The sequence below is a fragment of the Oncorhynchus kisutch genome, linkage group LG14 (assembly GCF_002021735.2).
Source record: "Oncorhynchus kisutch isolate 150728-3 linkage group LG14, Okis_V2, whole genome shotgun sequence".
In the NCBI taxonomy this organism is placed as follows: Eukaryota; Metazoa; Chordata; class Actinopteri; order Salmoniformes; family Salmonidae; genus Oncorhynchus; species Oncorhynchus kisutch.
The window spans coordinates 62,485,374-62,503,327 of record NC_034187.2 but is presented as its reverse complement, the minus strand read 5'-3'; the positions used below and the strand labels follow the sequence as shown (position 1 = coordinate 62,503,327).

The 17,954-nt window shown below is 46.1% G+C and overlaps 1 protein-coding gene across 2 annotated transcripts in view; it reads left to right on the top strand.

Annotated features, from left to right (window-relative positions):
* LOC109903521 (trafficking protein particle complex subunit 9-like) overlaps positions 1 to 17,954 on the top strand; it is a 333,691-nt gene that overhangs the window by 192,034 nt on the left and 123,703 nt on the right. The gene's annotated exons all lie outside the window — the stretch shown is intronic.

The following is a 17,954-nucleotide window of genomic DNA, read 5'->3' as shown; positions in this document are numbered from 1 at the left end:
ACGATCATCTTGTCACTCCCCCTTTGACTCCCTCCTTCACTCATAGGTCTGCCACTCCCTCGCTACATCCCCCCCCCCCCAAACTATTTCTCCCCATCAGACACAGTAGATTTGTAGATTTTGCTCCTCCAATCTCGACGTGAGTCTCTCTGGATGTTTCTCAAGCGATGCTGCGTTGTCTCAGAAAGGAAAGGTAGTGACAATCCACAGAGAATATCCTCTGTATATCTGTTTACAGTATCCCAGCAGTACTGTCTCTCTCTGGCTTCGTATGACACAAGTTGCCGTTAATTGAGAGGAGATCCATAATTCACTGTGAAAGTAGGAAGGAGAGAGAGTAGAGGAGAGAGAGAGTGGAGGAGGGAGAGGAGAGAGAGGGAGAGTAGAGTAGAGTAGAGGAGGGAGAGGAGGGAGAGGAGAGGAGAGGGAGAGTAGATGAGAGTAGACGAGGGAGAGAGAGGGAGAGTAGAGGAGAGAGAGGGAGAGGGGAGTGGAGAGAGGATGCATTTGGACACCAGGTGCCAGAAGAGTCAGTGTGGGTTTCTCTCTCTGACCCCATTTGACACATTAGATCTGGGTGTAAATGAATACGGTATCTTGAGTCCTTATTGTCCGTCGTTTTAGACAGGGCTCAGTTAGAGCTGCATACATTTTCCTTATCTTTATACGTAGATCTTTCCATATTGTCTACTGCAGTTTCCCAGTGTCTAAACTGTCTGGAATAATGCAGTTGAGAAGCAAGTGAACTCCTCTAATCAGCCATCGCTTTCTGTCTGTATTTTCGTCCGTCCTCTGTGGCTTCAAGGTGTGGACTTAAAGAGACCTTTGAAAAGGAATGTGAATGAAACCTATTTTACTAGTTCTATACTGCTGCTCTTACACTGTAGCACACTACTGCTGTGAGGGGGAAAGAGGGAGGGACTGTCTCTTTGTCGGTTTCTCTTTCTCTCTCTTGCTTTCTCTCGCTCTATATGTCTCTGTCTCGCTCTATCGCTCTCATCTCTGGAGAACCTTTCTGTGGCTCGGTGTAGTGATTAAGTGGGCCAGTGCAGCTCACTTCATTCCATTACAGTACATAAAAGAGAAAAAGCCCTTAAATAGGGAGAGACTGAAACAGAGAAAAGGATGCTTGTTGGTCTCTCTCTCTCTCTCTCTCAATTCAATTCAATTCAATTCAAGGGCTTTATTGGCATAGGAAACGTGTTAACATTGCCAAAGCAAGTGAGGTAGACAACATACAAAGTGAATATATAAAGTGAAAAACAACAACAATTTAACAGTAAACATTACACATACAGAAGTTTCAAAGCAATAAAGACATTACAAATGTCATATTATATATATATAGTGTTTTAACAATGTACAAATGGTTAAAGGACTCAAGATAAAATAAATAAGCATAAATATGGGTTGTATTTACAATGGTATTTGTTCTTCACTGGTTGCCCTTTTCTCGTGGCAACAGGTCACAAATCTTGCTGTGGTGATGGCACACTGTGGAATTTCACCCAGTAGATATGGGAGTTTTTCAAAATTGGATTTGTTTTCAAATTCTTTGTGGATCTGTGTAATCTGAGGGAAATATGTCTCTCTAATATGGTCATACATTGGGCAGGAGGTTAGGAAGTGCAGCTCAGTTTCCACCTCATTTTGTGGGCAGTGAGCACATAGCCTGTCTTCTCTTGAGAGCCATGTCTGCCTACGGCGGCCTTTCTCAATAGCAAGGCTATGCTCACTGAGTCTGTACATAGTCAAAGCTTTCCTTAATTTTGGGTCAGTCACAGTGGTCAGGTATTCTGCCGCTGTGTACTCTCTGTGTAGGGCCAAATAGCATTCTAGTTTGCTCTGTTTTTTTGTTAATTCTTTCCAATGTGTCAAGTAATTATCTTTTTGTTTTCTCATGATTTGGTTGGGTCTAATTGTGCTGTTGTCCTGGGGCTCTGTAGGGTGTGTTTGTGTTTGTGAACAGAGCCCCAGGACCAGCTTGCTTAGGGGACTCTTCTCCAGGTTCATCTCTCTGTAGGTGATGGCTTTGTTATGGAAGGTTTGGGAATCGCTTCCTTTTAGATGGTTGTAGAATTTAACGTCTCTTTTCTTGATAATTAGTGGGTATCGGCCTAAGTCTGCTCTGCATGCATTATTTGGTGTTCTACGTTGTACACTGAGGATATTTTTGCAGAATTCTGCATGCAGAGTCTCAATTTGGTGTTTGTCCCATTTTTTGTTTGTCCCATTTTGTGAAGTCTTGGTTGGTGAGCGGACCCCAGACCTCACAACCATAAAAGGCAATGGGCTCTATGACTGATTCAAGTATTTTTAGCCAAATCCTAATTGGTATGTTGAAATGTATGTTCCTTTTGATGGCATATAATGCCCTTCTTGCCTTGTCTCTCAGATCGTTCACAGCTTTGTGGAAGTTACTTGTGGCGCTGATGTTTAGTCCAAGGTATATATCGTTTTTTGTGTGCTCTAGGGCAACAGTGTCTAGATGGAATTTGTATTTGTGGTCCTGGTGACTGGACCTTTTTTGGAACACCATTATTTTGGCCTTACTGAAATTTACTGTCAGGGCCCAGGTCTGACAGAATCTGTGCAGAAGATCTAGGTGCTGCTGTAGGCCCTCCTTGGTTGGTGACAGAAGCACCAGATCATCAGCAAACAGCAGACATTTGACTTCGGATTCTAGTAGGGTGAGGCCGGGTGCTGCAGACTTTTCTAGTGCCCGCGCCAATTCGTTGATATATATATGTTGAAGAGGGTGGGGCTTAAGCTGCATCCCTGTCTCACCCCACGACCCTGTGTGAAGAAATGTGTGTGTTTTTTGCCAATTTTAACCGCACACTTGTTGTTTGTGTGCATGGATTTTATAATGTTGTATGTTTTACCCCCAACACCACTTTCCATCAGTTTGTATAGCAGACCCTCATGCCAAATTGAGTCGAAGGCTTTTTTGAAATCATCAAAGCATGAGAAGACTTTGCCTTTGTTTTGGTTTGTTTGGTTGTCAATTAGGGTGTGCAGGGTGAATACATGGTCTGTTGTACGGTAATTTGGTAAAAAGCCCATTTGACATTTGCTCAGTACATTGTTTTCATTGAGGAAATGTACGAGTCTGCTGTTAATGATAATGCAGAGGATTTTCCTAAGGTTACTGTTGACGCATATTCCACGGTAGTTATTGGGGTCAAATTTGTCTCCACTTTTGTGGATTGGGCTGATCAGTCCTTGGTTCCAAATATTGGGGAAGATGCCAGAGCTAAGGATGATGTTAAAGAGTTTTAGTATAGCCAATTGGAATTTGTTGTCTGTATATTTGATCATTTCATTGAGGATACCATCAACACCACAGGCCTTTTTGGGTTGGAGGGTTTCTATTTTGTCCTGTAACTCATTCAATGTAATTGGAGAATCCAGTGGGTTCTGGTAGTCTTTAATAGTTGATTCTAAGATCTGTATTTAATCATGTATATGTTTTTGCTCTTTATTCTTTGTTATAGAGCCAAAAAGATTGGAGAAGTGGTTTACCCATATATCTCCATTTTGGATAGATAATTCTTCGTGTTGTTGTTTGTTTAGTGTTTTCCAATTTTCCCAGAAGTGGTTAGAGTCTATGGATTCTTCAATTACATTGAGCTGATTTCTGACATGCTGTTCCTTCTTTTTCCGTAGTGTATTTCTGTATTGTTTTAGTGATTCACCATAGTGAAGGCGTAGACTCAGGTTTTCCGGTTTTTGGTTGGACAGGTTTCTCAATTTCTTTTTTAGATTTTTGCATTCTTCATCAAACCATTTGTCATTATTGTTAATTTTCTTCGGTTTTCTATTTGAGATTTTTAGATTTGATAGGGAAACTGAGAGGTCAAATATATTGTTTAGATTTTCTACTGCCAAGTTTACACCTTCACTATTACAGTGGAACGTTTTACCCAGGAAATTGTCTAAAAGGGATTGAATGTTGTTTTTTGGTAGGTTTCCAAACCGCATTCCTTCCATCTATAGCATTTCTTAATGTTACTCAGTTCCTTTGGCTTTGATGCCTCATGATTGAGTATTGCTCTGTTTAAGTAGACTGTGATTTTGCTGGGGTCTGATAGGGGTGTCAGTGGGCTGACTGTGAACGCTCTGAGAGACTCTGGGTTGAGGTCAGTGATAAAGTAGTCTACAGTACTACTGCCAAGAGATGAGCTATAGGTGTACCTACCATAGGAGTCCCCTCGAAGCCTACCATTGACTATGTACATACCCAGCGTGCGACAGAGCTGCAGGAGTTGTGACCCGTTTTTGTTGGTTGTGTTGTCATAGTTGTGCCTAGGGGGGCATATGTGGGAGGGAATGCTGTCACCTCCAGGCAGGTGTTTGTCCCCCTGTGTGCTGAGGGTGTCAGGTTCTTGTCCGGTTCTGGCATTTAGGTCGCCACAGACTAGTACATGTCCCTGGGCCTGGAAATGATTGATTTCCCCCTCCAGGATGGAGAAGCTGTCTTCATTAAAGTATGGGGATTCTAGTGGGGGGATATAGGTAGCACACAGGAGGACATTTTTCTCTGTTAGGATAATTTGAATTTCTAGCCAAATGTAGAATGTGCCTGTTTTGATTAATTTAATGGAGTGAGTTAGGTCCGCTCTATACCAAATTAGCATACCCCATGAGTCCCTTCCCTGTTTCACACCTGGTAGTTTGGTGGATGGGACTACCAGCTCTCTGTAACCTAGAGGGCAACCAGTGGGTCCGTCTCCTCTATACCAGGTTTCTTGCAGGATGACAATGTCTGTATTACTTTTTATTTACTTTTCTGCTCTTTTGCACACCAATATCTCTACCTGTACATGACCATCTGATCATGTATCACTCCAGTGTTAATCTGCAAAATTGTAATTATTCGCCTACCTCCTCATGCCTTTTGCACACAATGTATATAGACTCCCCTTTTTTTTCTACTGTGTTATTGACTTGTTAATTGTTTACTCCATGTGTAACTCTGTGTTGTCTGTTCACACTGCTATGCTTTATCTTGGCCAGGTCGCAGTTGCAAATGAGAACTTGTTCTCAACTAGCCGACCTGGTTAAATAAAGGTGAAATATACATATATTTTTTAAAATAACGATTTCTTTGGTGAAGTCTGGGTTTCTGCTCTTTAGGCCAAAGGCAGATGACCTCAGGCCTTGGATATTCCAGGATGATATAGTGAAGGCTTTTTGTTCCATAGAGTGTCCAATGTTGTTGGTCGTGGTTTGTCCTCAGGCCAGTAAGTGTGAGCAGAGCCTGCTGAGCATCTGGTACATGCCATTGGCTTGGGCGAGTGTGAGAGTGGGGGTTGGAACTGTTTGCCCGCTCACTACCTGGGCGTATGTGTGGCTTCCATGTTGAGGCCCTCTTTGCGGGGGTGAGGTGCATGGGGTGGGCAGGAGTGGCATAGGTCTGATCTGTGGGGGCCTAAATGGGGTGTGGGCATGGTTTACGTGGGGGGGTGTTGATTGGTTGGGGTGGGGGTGTGGATGTGTCTGGGGGTGCTGTGGTCTGGATGTAATTCCTCTTGGCGAGGGTCCTCTATGTGTAGGTCCAGGGGGGGGTCCTGCAGGTCTGGGAGGGTGTCTCGCTGGTCTGGGTGGGGTGTCTATTGATCTGTTGCTCCTGTGTGAAGTGTTGGGGATACGTTTGAGAGCGTTGTCCTTTAGAGTTTGGGCAAAGGTGGGCACTGCTGCCTTGTAGAGGTGGACCTGGTCATAGAAGCTGTTCAAGTCCAGGGTGGAGTGGTGGGCCAGGAAAACATTTGGTTTTGAGGCACAGTCACGAGAAATACTTGCGTTTACCCGCTGTATTGTGGCAGGGTGGAAGTCTTTTCGTGGTAGCAGGGTGGAGATAACCACTTGTGCGTTGGGGAAAGTAGAAGAAGCCTTTTCAATCACTCCCTTCAGTGCTGTGGCCACCCTTTCCTGCTGTGCTCTCAGGTCGTTTGTGCCTGTGTGTATTATTATGTGGCTAGGTGAGCCAAGTTGGTCCTCAGACAGAAGGTCGAGGGCACGCTGGGTGTTTGGACACCAGAGTTTAGACACACTGTGTTTTTTTTCTTCTATATATTTCCCATTTGAGTCCATAAGTAGTACAATCGGTGTCTTGTGTTTGTCCTCAGTGGGTGTGGGGGGGTTGTCAGAAGGGCTATCAGGGTGTCTGACAGGGGGGGTGCTTAGAGGGGGTGAGAGCCGCTGGGCTTGGGGTTCTTCATTTGTCTGTTCTGCTGCGATGTCGACTCTATGGTCAGGGTCTGGTGTGGACTGTTCTGCTGTGGTGTCGAGACTTTTGTCGGGTGCTGAGGTGGGCTGTTCTGCTGGCTTCTCTGTGGGGGTGGCCACCTCTCTAGTGGGTTGGTCTCTGTCACACGCCGTCCCCCTCAACCTCTCCTCCGTCCCTCTCACCCTCTCCTCCATCCCCCTCAACCTCTCCTCCTCTCTCTCTGTGTCTCTCTCTCTCTCCCCCTTCATCTGTGTCTCTGTCTCTCTCTCTGTCTCCTCCCTCCCTGTCTGTCTGTCTGTCTCTCTCTCTCTCTGTCTCTCTCTGTCTCTCTCTCTGTCTCTCTCTCTCTCTGTGTCTCTGTCTCTCTGTGTCTCTCTCTCTCGCTCTCTGTGTCTTTGTCTCTCTCTGTCTCTCTCTCTCTGTGTCTCTGTCTCTCTGTCTCTCTCTCTCTCTGTCTCTGTCTCTCTCTCTCTCTGTCTCTCTCTCTCTGTCTCTCTCTCTCTGTCTCTCTCTCTGTCTCTGTCTCTCTCTCTCTGTCTCTCTCTCTCTGTGTGTCTATGTCTCTCTCTGTGTATCTGTCTCTCTCTGTGTCTCTGTCTCTCTCTCTGTCTCTCTCTCTCTGTCTCTGTCGCTCTCTCTGTGTCTCTGTCTCTCTCTCTGTCTCTCTCTCTCTGTCTCTCTCTCTCTGTCTCTGTCGCTCTCTCTGTGTATCTGTCTCTGTGTCTCTCTCTCTCTGTGTCTCTCTCTGTGTCTCTCTCTGTGTCTCTGTCTCTCTGTCTCTGTCTCTCTCTCTGTCTCTCTCTCTGTCTCTCTCGCTGTCTCTCTCTCTCTCTCTGTGTGTCTTTGTCTCTCTCTGTCTCTCTGTCTCTGTGTCTCTGTGTCTCTGTCTCTCTCTCTGTCTCTCTCTCTCTCTCTCACTCTCTGTCTCTCTCTCTCTCTCTCTCTCTCTCTCTCTCTCTCTCTCTCTCTCTCTCTCTCTGTGTGTCTCTGTCTTGGTCTCTCTCAATTAAATTCAATGGGCTTTATTGGTATGGGAACCATATGTTAACATTCTCTCTCTCTTGTTACACCCACTTTTGCCCTCAGTACAGCCTCCATTCTTTGGGGCATGGACTCGACAAGGTGTCAAAAGCGTTCCATAGGGACGCTGGCCCATGTTGACCCCAATGCTTCCCGCAGTTGTGTCAAGTTGGCTGGTAGTGGATCTATACTCCGAATAGCTCGTTCCATTTCCTCCCACAGATGCTCAATTGGATTGAGATCTGGTGACTGGGCAGGCCACTGCAGTAAGATGAACTCACTGTGTCTGATATTTGTGGAACCATTCCTAGGCAATCCTAGCCTTGTGGCATGGGGCATTATCCTGCTGTAAAAATATATTTGCAGATGGATACACTGCTGCCAAGAAGAGATACACCTGATTAGCAATGATGTTCAGATACCTTATGGCATTCAAACGTTGTTCCACTTCTATCAAGGGGCTCAATGTTTGCCATGAAAACACGCCCCACACCATCACACCATCGCCACCAGCCTGCAATGTTGACACGCGGAATGATTAGATGCATGTACTAGTGGTTTTCTCCAAACCCTCGTCCTCCCATCAGTGTAAAACAGCTGGAACCAGGATTCATCAGACCTCCTCCCCTTCATCTACACTGAGTGAAGTGGATTTAACAAGTGACATCAATAAGAGATCATAGCATTCACCTGGTCAGTCTATGTCATGGAAAGTCAGGTGTTCCTAATGTTTTGTACACTGTGTGTGTGTGTGTGTGTGTGTGGTTGAAGTTGGAATTTTATACACTTAGGTTGGAGTCGTTAAAACTCATTTTTCAACCACCACACATTTCTTGTTAACAAACTATAATTTTGGCAATTCGGTTAGGACATCTTCTTTGTGCATGACACAAGTCATTTTTCCAGCAATTGTTTACAGACAGATTATTTCACTTGTAATTCACTGTATCACAATTCCAGTGGGTCAGAAGTTTACATATGCTAAGTTGACTGTGCCTTTAATCAGCTTGGAAAATTCCAGAAAATGATTTCATGGCTTTAGATGCTTCTGACAGGGTAATTGACATCATTTGAGTCAATTGGAGGTGTACCTGTGGATGTATTTCAAGGCCTACCTTCAAACTCAGTGCCTCTTTGCCTGACATCATGGGAAAATAAAAAAAATCACCCAAGACCTCAGAGAAAAATTGTAGTCTGATTCATCCTTGGGAGAAATTTCCAAATTCCTGAAGGTACCACATTCATCTGTACAAACAATAGTACGCAAGTATAAACACGATGGGACCACGCAGCCGTCATACCGCTCAGGAAGGAGACGCGTTCTGTCTCCTACAGATCAACGTACTTTGGTGGAAAAGGTGCAAATCAATCCCAGAACAAGAACAAAGGACCTTGTGAAGATGCTGGAGGAAACAGGTACAAAAGTATCTATATCCACAGTCAAACAAGTCCTATATCGACATAACCTGAAAGGATGCTCAGCAAGGAAGAAGCCACTGCTCCAAAACCGCCATAAAAAAAGCCAGACTACGGTTTGCAACTGCACATGGGGACAAAGATCATACTTTTTTGAGAAATGTCTTCTGGTCTGTTGAAACAAAAATGGAACTGTTTGGCCATAATGACCATCGTTATGTTGGAGGAAAAAGTGGGAGGCTTGCAAGTCGAAGAACACCATTCCAACACTGAAGAACGGGGGTGGCAGCATCATGTTGTGGGGGTGCTTTGCTGCAGGAGGGACTGGCGCACTTCACAAAATAGATGGTATCACAAGGAAGGAAAATTATGTGGATCAATCCTATAGAAAATGTGTGGGCAGAACTGAAAAAGTGTGTGCGAGCAAGGAGGCCTACAAACCGGGATTCAGTTACACCAGCTCTGTCAGGAGGAATGGGCCAAAATTCACCCAACTTATTGTGGGAAGCTTGTGAAAAGGCTACCTAAAACATTTGACCCAAGTTAAACAATTTAAAGGCAATGCTACCAAATACTAATTGAGTGTATGTAAACTGCTCTACTATTATTCTGACATTTCACATTCTTAAAATAATGTGGTGATCCTAGCTGACCTAAGACGGGGCATTTTTACTAGGATTAAATGTCAGGAATTGTGAAAAACTGAGTTTAAATGTATTTGGCTAAGGTGTATGTAAAGTTCCGACTTCAACTGTATGTGTTTATCACAGTACCAGGCAAAAGGCTGGACACACCAACTCATTCCAGGGTTTTTCTTTATTTTTACTATTTTCTACATTGTAAAATAATAGTGAAGACATCAAAACTATGAAATAACCATCATCATATAGTAACCAAAAAAGTGTCAAAATCAAAATATATTTAAGTTTCTTCAAAGTAGCCACCCTTTGCCTTGATGACAGCTTTGCACATACTTGGCATTCTCTCAACCAGCTTCACGATGGAATAGAATGGAATGCATTTCACCTGGAATGCATTTCATTTAACATGTGTGCCTTGTTAAAAAGTTAATTTGTGGAATTTCTTTCCTTAAAGTGTTTGAGCCAATCAGTTGTGACAAGGTAGAAGTGGTATACAGAAAATAGCCCTTTTTGGTAAAAGACCAAGTCCATATTATGGTAAGAACAGCTCAAATAAGCAAAGAGAAATTACATTCCATCGTCCGGCTTCTTCAGCTGTGGGATCATCTGAGACCAGCCACCCGGACCGCTGATGAAACTGAGGAGTATTTGTCTGTAATAAAGCCTTTTTGTGGGGGAAAAGTCATTCGGATTGGCTGGGCCTGTCTCCCCAGTGGGTGGGCCTGTCTCCCCAGTGGGTGGGCCTATCTCCCCAGTGGCTGGGCCTGTCTCCCCAGTGGCTGGGCCTGTCTCCCCAGTGGCTGGGCCTGTCTCCTCAGTGGCTGGGCCTGTCTCCTCAGTGGCTGGGCCTGTCTCCCCAGTGGGTGGGCCTGTCTCCCCAGTGAGTGTGCCTGTCTCCCCAGTGGCTGGGCCTGTCTCCCCAGTGGCTGGGCCTGTCTCCCCAGTGGCTGGGCCTGTCTCCCCAGTGGCTGGGCCTGTCTCCCCAGTTCCCGTCGAGGCCCACCAATAGCTGCACCGCTGCACAATCATGTGAAATCCATAGATTAGGGCCTGATGAATGTATTTCATTTGACTGATTTCCTTATATGAACTGTAACTCAGTAAAATCGTTGAAAATGTTGCATGTTTTGCGTTGATATTTTTGTTCAGTGTGTATATGTAATACAGTCACATCTGAAATGATTGGCACCCTTGATAATGATAAGCAGTAAATGTTCTAAATCAAAATACTGAGGTAAAAAAAGATATAACAAGTAATAACCAAATGTCAAAACATTTTAGAAAATGGCCCAGTATCATCATTCTCGCAAGGGCAGGGTGCTGTTGTATTGAAAACAGGGGTGACAATAACTTTTACCAATATCTTTTTTAGATTTTTTGTGTTACTTGTTGGACAAAATCTCATTCTCTGAACGATTGTATTAGTATAAAGTTATTTTTGTTATTTTTTTGCATGCAATATAGCTCAGTGTTTGGATTCATTTTATACAGTCTTTTTTGCTCATCTATCTTTGTGCCTCCCTACCTACAGTGGGGAGAACAAGTATTTGATACACTGCCGATTTTGCAGGTTTTCCTACTTACAAAGCATGTAGAGGTCTGTAATTTTTATCATAGGTACATTCAACTGTGAGAGACGGAATCTAAAAAAAAATCCAGAAAATCATATTGTATGATTTCTAAGTAATTAATTTGCATTTTATTGCATGACATAAGTATTTGATACATCAGTAAAGCAGAACTTAATATTTGGTAGAGAAACCTTAGTTTGCAATTACAGAGATTGTATGTTTCCTGTAGTTCTTGACCAGGTTTGCACACACTGCAGCAGGGATTTTGGCCCACTCCTCCATACAGACCTTCTCCAGATCCTTCAGGTTTCGGGGCTGTTGCTGGGCAATACAGACTTTCAGCTCCCTCCAAATATTTTCTATTGGGTTCAGGTCTGGAGACTGGCTAGGCCACTCCAGGACCTTGAGATGCTTCTTACGGAGCCACTCCTTAGTTGCCCTGGCTGTGTGTTGTCATGCTGGAAGACCCAGCCACAACCCATCTTCAATGCTCTTACTGAGGGAAGGAGGTTGTTGGCCAAGATCTCGCGATACATGGCCCCATCCATCCTCCCCTCAACACGGTGCAGTCATCCTGTCCCCTTTGCAGAAAGCATCCCCAAAGAATGATGTTTCCACCTCCATGCTTCACGGGTGTGATGGTGTTCTTGGGGTTGTACTCATCCTTCTTCCTCCAAACACAGCGAGTGGAGTTTAGACCAAAAAGCTCAATTTTTGTCTCATCAGACCACATGACCTTCTCCCATTCCTCCTCTGCATCATCCAGATGGTCATTGGCAAACTTCAGATGGGCCTGGACATGCGCTGGCTTGAGCAGGGGGACCTTGCGTGCGCTGCAGGATTTTAATCCATGACGGCGTAGTGTGTTACTAATGGTTTTCTTTGAGACTGTGGTCCCAGCTCTCTTCAGGTCATTGACCAGGTCCTGCCGTGTAGTTCTGGGCTGATCCCTCACCTCCCTCATGATCATTGATGCCCCACGAGGTGAGATTTTGCATGGAGCCCCAGGCCGAGTGTGATTGACCGTCATCTTGAACTTCTTCCATTTTCTAATAATTGCGCCAACAGTTGTTGCCTTCTCACCAAGCTGCTTGCCTATTGTCCTGTAGCCCATCCCAGCCTTGTGCAGGTCTACAATTTTATTCCTGATGTCCTTACACAGCTCTCTGGTCTTGGCCATTGTGGAGAGGTTGGGGTCTGTTTGATTGAGTGTGTGGACAGGTGTCTTTTATACAGGTAACGAGTTCAAACAGGTGCCGTTAATACAGGTAATGAGTGGAGAACAGGAGGGCTTCTTAAAGAAATACTAACAGGTCTGTGAGAGCCGGAATTCTTACTGGTTGGTAGGTGATCAAATACTTATGTCATGCAATAAAATGCAAATTAATTACTTAAAAATAATACAATGTGATTTTCTGGATTTTTGTTTTAGATTCCGTCTCCCACAGTTGAAGTGTACCTATGATAACAATTACAGACCTCTACATGCTTTGTAAGTAGGAAACACTGCCGATTTCGCAGGTTATCAAATCCTTGTTCTCCCCACTGTATGTGTGAAATAGTCAATGATCCATTCATGGTAGAAACCTGTTGGAACCGTACCGGTACTGCATACAGCAGCTGGGCTCTGTTTTCTGACATAATGTTCCATACTGTCAGACACACACGAGCACAAACACACACACAGATGTTCCATGTTACCAGGACATGATTCAGTCTTCAGTCTAAACCTGTTGTTAGTAGCCCAGCCTCCTATGTGCTCTGTTCCCCACAGGCTCTCTCACTCACACACACACACACACACACACAAACACACACTCTAAAAATAGCAATACATTGGCAGCACTCTAAATCCAACCAGCCCAAGCCTAATTAAGCATATTTATTTGACGTGGGAGTGTATAGGAGGGCTGAGGGCGTATTGTCACATATTGTGCCAGAGGAGCCGCTGTGGAATCAGCACATATTGATCGTGGATCCTGAGGATTGACCAGCCATTGAGCTGTTTCTCCTCTTCTCCTCCTCTTTTCTATCCTGTGGTGATGGCAGCCATTTTGACCACTACCACACCTCAAAGTCAGACACCAACCTACACAGTACTAGGCTAGCTAAGCCACCTGTGTGTTGCTGTTTCAGATGAGACTCTCTGAATAACAATAAGCTAGCTGTAGGAGTGACAGAAGTGGTCTCATCCATAGTCTCAGGGTTTGCAGGCTGTGGATTTGTTTGGGGAGACAGCCAGTCAGATGATTTGCATGTCCATCTGTTTAAAAGCTCATTTGGCTGTCAGTGGCGGCTCTAAGAAGTGATGAGCTACCGTGGACAGCCAGGTTTGGTGATTGGGTTGCCAAGTTTGGTAAGTTATTCTTCTCCGACGGGATGGGAGGCCTCTCCACCAATCATTAACGGTGAATGGCTGATCTCACGGCTCATTCGTCAGCGTGACATAGCGCTGTCCAGAAATGGGAGACATTCGTTATCTGGTGGTGTTTGTGGGAGGGTGGAGGGTGTTTGCGTGTGAACACACGTTACATAACGAAAACACATTAAGGAGCCCTGTCCATTCATGTCCTGTCCTAACATCACAACATCAAAGGTATTAGTCCTTTCATCAGGGCCAGTTTCCTAGCTTTTCTAGGTGTATTTCTCCTCTCTTCTCCAGCCTGTCTCTGTCTGTTTCTCCTCTCCAGCCTGTCTCTCTCTGTCTGTTTCTCCTCTCCAGCCTGTCTCTCTCTGTCTGTTTCTCCTCTCCAGCCTGTCTCTGTCTGTTTCTCCTCTCCAGCCTGTCTCGATCTGTTTCTCCTCTCCAGCCTGTCTCGATCTGTTTCTCCTCTCCAGCCTGTCTCGATCTGTTTCTCCTTTCCAGCCTGTCTCTCTGTCTGTTTCTCCTCTCCAGCCTGTCTCTCTCTGTCTGTTTCTCCTCTCCAGCCTGTCTCTCTCTCTGTCTGTTTCTCCTCTCCAGCCTGTCTCTCTCTCTGTCTGTTTCTCCTCTCCAGCCTGTCTCTCTCTGTCTGTTTCTCCTCTCCAGCCTGTCTCTGTAGGTTTCTCCTCTCCAGCCTGTCTCTCTCTGTCTCTTTCTCCTCTCCAGCCTGTCTCTCTCTCTTTCTTTTCTCCAGCCTGTCTCTCTGTCTGTTTCTCCTCTCCAGCCTGTCTTTCTCTGTCTGTTTCTCCTCTCCAGCCTGTCTGTCTCTGTCTGTTTCTCCTCTCCAGCCTGTCTCTCTCTGTCTGTTTCTCCTCTCCAGCCTGTCTCTCTCTGTCTGTTTCTCCTCTCCAGCCTGTCTCGATCTGTTTCTCCTCTCCAGCCTGTCTCGATCTGTTTCTCCTCTCCAGCCTGTCTCGATCTGTTTCTCCTTTCCAGCCTGTCTCTCTGTCTGTTTCTCCTCTCCAGCCTGTCTCTCTGTCTGTTTCTCCTCTCCAGCCTGTCTCTCTCTGTCTGTTTCTCCTCTCCAGCCTATCTCTCTCTCTGTCTGTTTCTCCTCTCCAGCCTATGTCTGTTTCTCCTCTCCAGCCTGTCTCTCTCTGTCTGTTTCTCCTCTCCAGCCTGTCTCTCTCTGTATGTTTCTCCTCTCCAGCCTGTCTCTCTCTCTGTCTGTTTCTCCTCTCCAGCCTGTCTCTCTCTGTTTCTCCTCTCCAGCCTGTCTCTCTCTGTCTGTTTCTCCTCTCCAGCCTGTCTCTCTCTCTGTCTGTTTCTCCTCTCCAGCCTGTCTCTCTCTGTCTGTTTCTCCTCTCCAGCCTGTCTCTCTCTGTCTGTTTCTCCTCTCCAGCCTGTCTCTCTGTCTGTTTCTCCTCTCCAGCCTGTCTCTCTGTCTGTTTCTCCTCTCCAGCCTGTCTCTCTCTCTGTTTCTCCTCTCCAGCCTGTCTCTCTCTCTGTCTGTTTCTCCTCTCCAGCCTGTCTCTCTCTGTCTGTTTCTCCTCTCCAGCCTGTCTCTCTCTCTGTCTGTTACTCCTCTCCAGCCTATCTCTCTCTGTCTGTTTCTCCTCTCCAGCCTGTCTCTCTCTCTGTCTGTTTCTCCTCTCCAGCCTGTCTCTCTCTGTCTGTTTCTCCTCTCCAGCCTGTCTCTCTCTCTGTCTGTTTCTCCTCTCCAGCCTGTCTCTCTCTGTCTGTTTCTCCTCTCCAGCCTGTCTCTCTCTGTCTGTTTCTCCTCTCCAGCCTGTCTCTCTCTGTCTGTTTCTCCTCTCCAGCCTGTCTCTCTCTGTCTGTTTCTCCTCTCCAGCTGTCTCTCTCTGTCTGTTTCTCCTCTCCAGCCTGTCTCTCTCTGTCTGTTTCTCCTCTCCAGCCTGTCTCTCTCTGTCTGTTTCTCCTCTCCAGCCTGTCTCTCTCTGTCTGTTTCTCCTCTCCAGCCTGTCTCTCTCTGTCTGTTTCTCCTCTCCAGCCTGTCTCTCTCTGTCTGTTTCTCCTCTCCAGCCTGTCTCTCTCTGTCTGTTTCTCCTCTCCAGCCTGTCTCTGTAGGTTTCTCCTCTCCAGCCTGTCTCTCTCTGTCTGTTTCTCCTCTCCAGCCTGTCTCTCTCTGTCTGTTTCTCCTCTCCAGCCTGTCTCTCTCTGTCTGTTTCTCCTCTCCAGCCTGTCTCTCTCTGTCTGTTTCTCCTCTCCAGCCTGTCTCTCTCTCTGTCTGTTTCTCCTCTCCAGCCTGTCTCTCTCTGTCTGTTTCTCCTCTCCAGCCTGTCTCTGTAGGTTTCTCCTCTCCAGCCTGTCTCTCTCTGTCTGTTTCTCCTCTCCAGCCTGTCTCTCTGTCTGTTTCTCCTCTCCAGCCTGTCTTTCTCTGTCTGTTTCTCCTCTCCAGCCTGTCTGTCTCTGTCTGTTTCTCCTCTCCAGCCTGTCTGTCTCTGTCTGTTTCTCCTCTCCAGCCTGTCTCTCTCTGTCTGTTTCTCCTCTCCAGCCTGTCTCTCTCTGTCTGTTTCTCCTCTCCAGCCTGTCTCTCTCTGTCTGTTTCTCCTCTCCAGCCTGTCTCTCTCTGTCTGTTTCTCCTCTCCAGCCTGTCTCTCTCTGTCTGTTTCTCCTCTCCAGCCTGTCTCGATCTGTTTCTCCTCTCCAGCCTGTCTCGATCTGTTTCTCCTTTCCAGCCTGTCTCTCTGTCTGTTTCTCCTCTCCAGCCTGTCTCTCTCTGTCTGTTTCTCCTCTCCAGCCTGTCTCTCTCTCTGTCTGTTTCTCCTCTCCAGCATGTCTCTCTCTGTCTGTTTCTCCTCTCCAGCCTGTCTCTGTAGGTTTCTCCTCTCCAGCCTGTCTCTCTCTGTCTGTTTCTCCTCTCCAGCCTGTCTCTCTCTCTCTTTCTTTTCTCCAGCCTGTCTCTCTCTCTTTCTTTTCTCCAGCCTGTCTCTCTGTCTGTTTCTCCTCTCCAGCCTGTCTCTCTCTGTCTGTTTCTCCTCTCCAGCCTGTCTCTCTCTGTATGTTTCTCCTCTCCAGCCTGTCTCTCTCTCTGTCTGTTTCTCCTCTCCAGCCTGTTTCTCTCTGTCTGTTTCTCCTCTCCAGCCTGTCTCTCTCTCTGTCTGTTTCTCCTCTCCAGCCTGTCTCTCTGTCTGTTTCTCCTCTCCAGCCTGTCTCTCTCTCTGTCTGTTTCTCCTCTCCAGCCTGTCTCTCTCTGTATGTTTCTCCTCTCCAGCCTGTCTCTCTCTGTATGTTTCTCCTCTCCAGCCTGTCTCTCTCTCTGTCTGTTTCTCCTCTCCAGCCTGTCTCTCTCTGTCTGTTTCTCCGCTCCAGCCTGTCTCTCTCTGTCTGTTTCTCCTCTCCAGCCTGTCTCTCTCTGTATGTTTCTCCTCTCCAGCCTGTCTCTCTCTCTGTCTGTTTCTCCTCTCCAGCCTGTCTCTCTCTGTCTGTTTCTCCTCTCCAGCCTGTCTCTCTCTCTGTCTGTTTCTCCTCTCCAGCCTGTCTCTCTCTGTATGTTTCTCCTCTCCAGCCTGTCTCTCTCTGTATGTTTCTCCTCTCCAGCCTGTCTCTCTCTCTGTCTGTTTCTCCTCTCCAGCCTGTCTCTCTCTGTCTGTTTCTCCTCTCCAGCCTGTCTGTTTCTCCTCTCCAGCCTGTCTCTCTCTGTCTGTTTCTCCTCTCCAGCCTGTCTCTCTCTGTCTGTTTCTCCTCTCCAGCCTGTCTCTCTCTCTGTCTGTTTCTCCTCTCCAGCCTGTCTCTCTCTGTCTGTTTCTCCTCTCCAGCCTGTCTCGATCTGTTTCTCCTCTCCAGCCTGTCTCTCTCTGTCTGTTTCTCCTCTCCAGCCTGTCTCGATCTGTTTCTCCTCTCCAGCCTGTCTCTGTCATTCTCTTTTTCTTATTTTTACACACACAGGTAAAAGACATCATTCCTTGGAAAAATAAAAAGTTTTAAGAATGGTCCTCTATTTTCTGTGAAAGTAGATGTGTACACTGAGTGTACAAAACATTTAGAACACCTTCCTAATATTGAGTTGTATTCCCCCATTTTGCCCTCAGAACAGCTGCAATTCTTTGGGGCATGGAGTCTACAAGGTGTTGCAAGCATTCCATGGAGAAGCTGGCCCATGTTGACTCCAATGCTTCCCACAGTTGTGTCAAGTTGGCTGGATGTCCTTTGGGCGGTGGACTATTATAGATAAACACACAGGAAACTGTTGAGCGTAAAAAAAAACAGCAGCGTTGCAGTTCTTGAATCCCAAAGTTAATGGAGATTTCATCAGAGTTTGTCCTGGCCCCCTAATAAAGTGTCAGAGTAATTAAAATACCATATTTCTAGCAGGAATATCCATGCATCTCCAACTGTCTCTTTGTCTCTGCTGGAGGACATGATTAACCCAGCGGACGGTTGTACCAAAAGAGAGAGAGGGGGGGAGACGACTGATTTATCCTCCTCACAGTTTAGCTGGACCATCAATCAGGAAGCACCGACACAGCAGCTTAGCCAATCAGGAGAGAGCGACATACTGTAGAACAGGGCTGTTAAAACGCTCACCACACCAGTAGCTTAATAGCTAAAACTATCAGAAAGTCATCTGGGCGAAGTGTATAATGTTGCAACATCCACAACGCAGACGTTGGCTCTGTAGGCGGCGTAGACATGTTTTAAAAGGGAACCTTTTCAACAAGTATCCAGCCGGGAGACTGACTGATATCCTC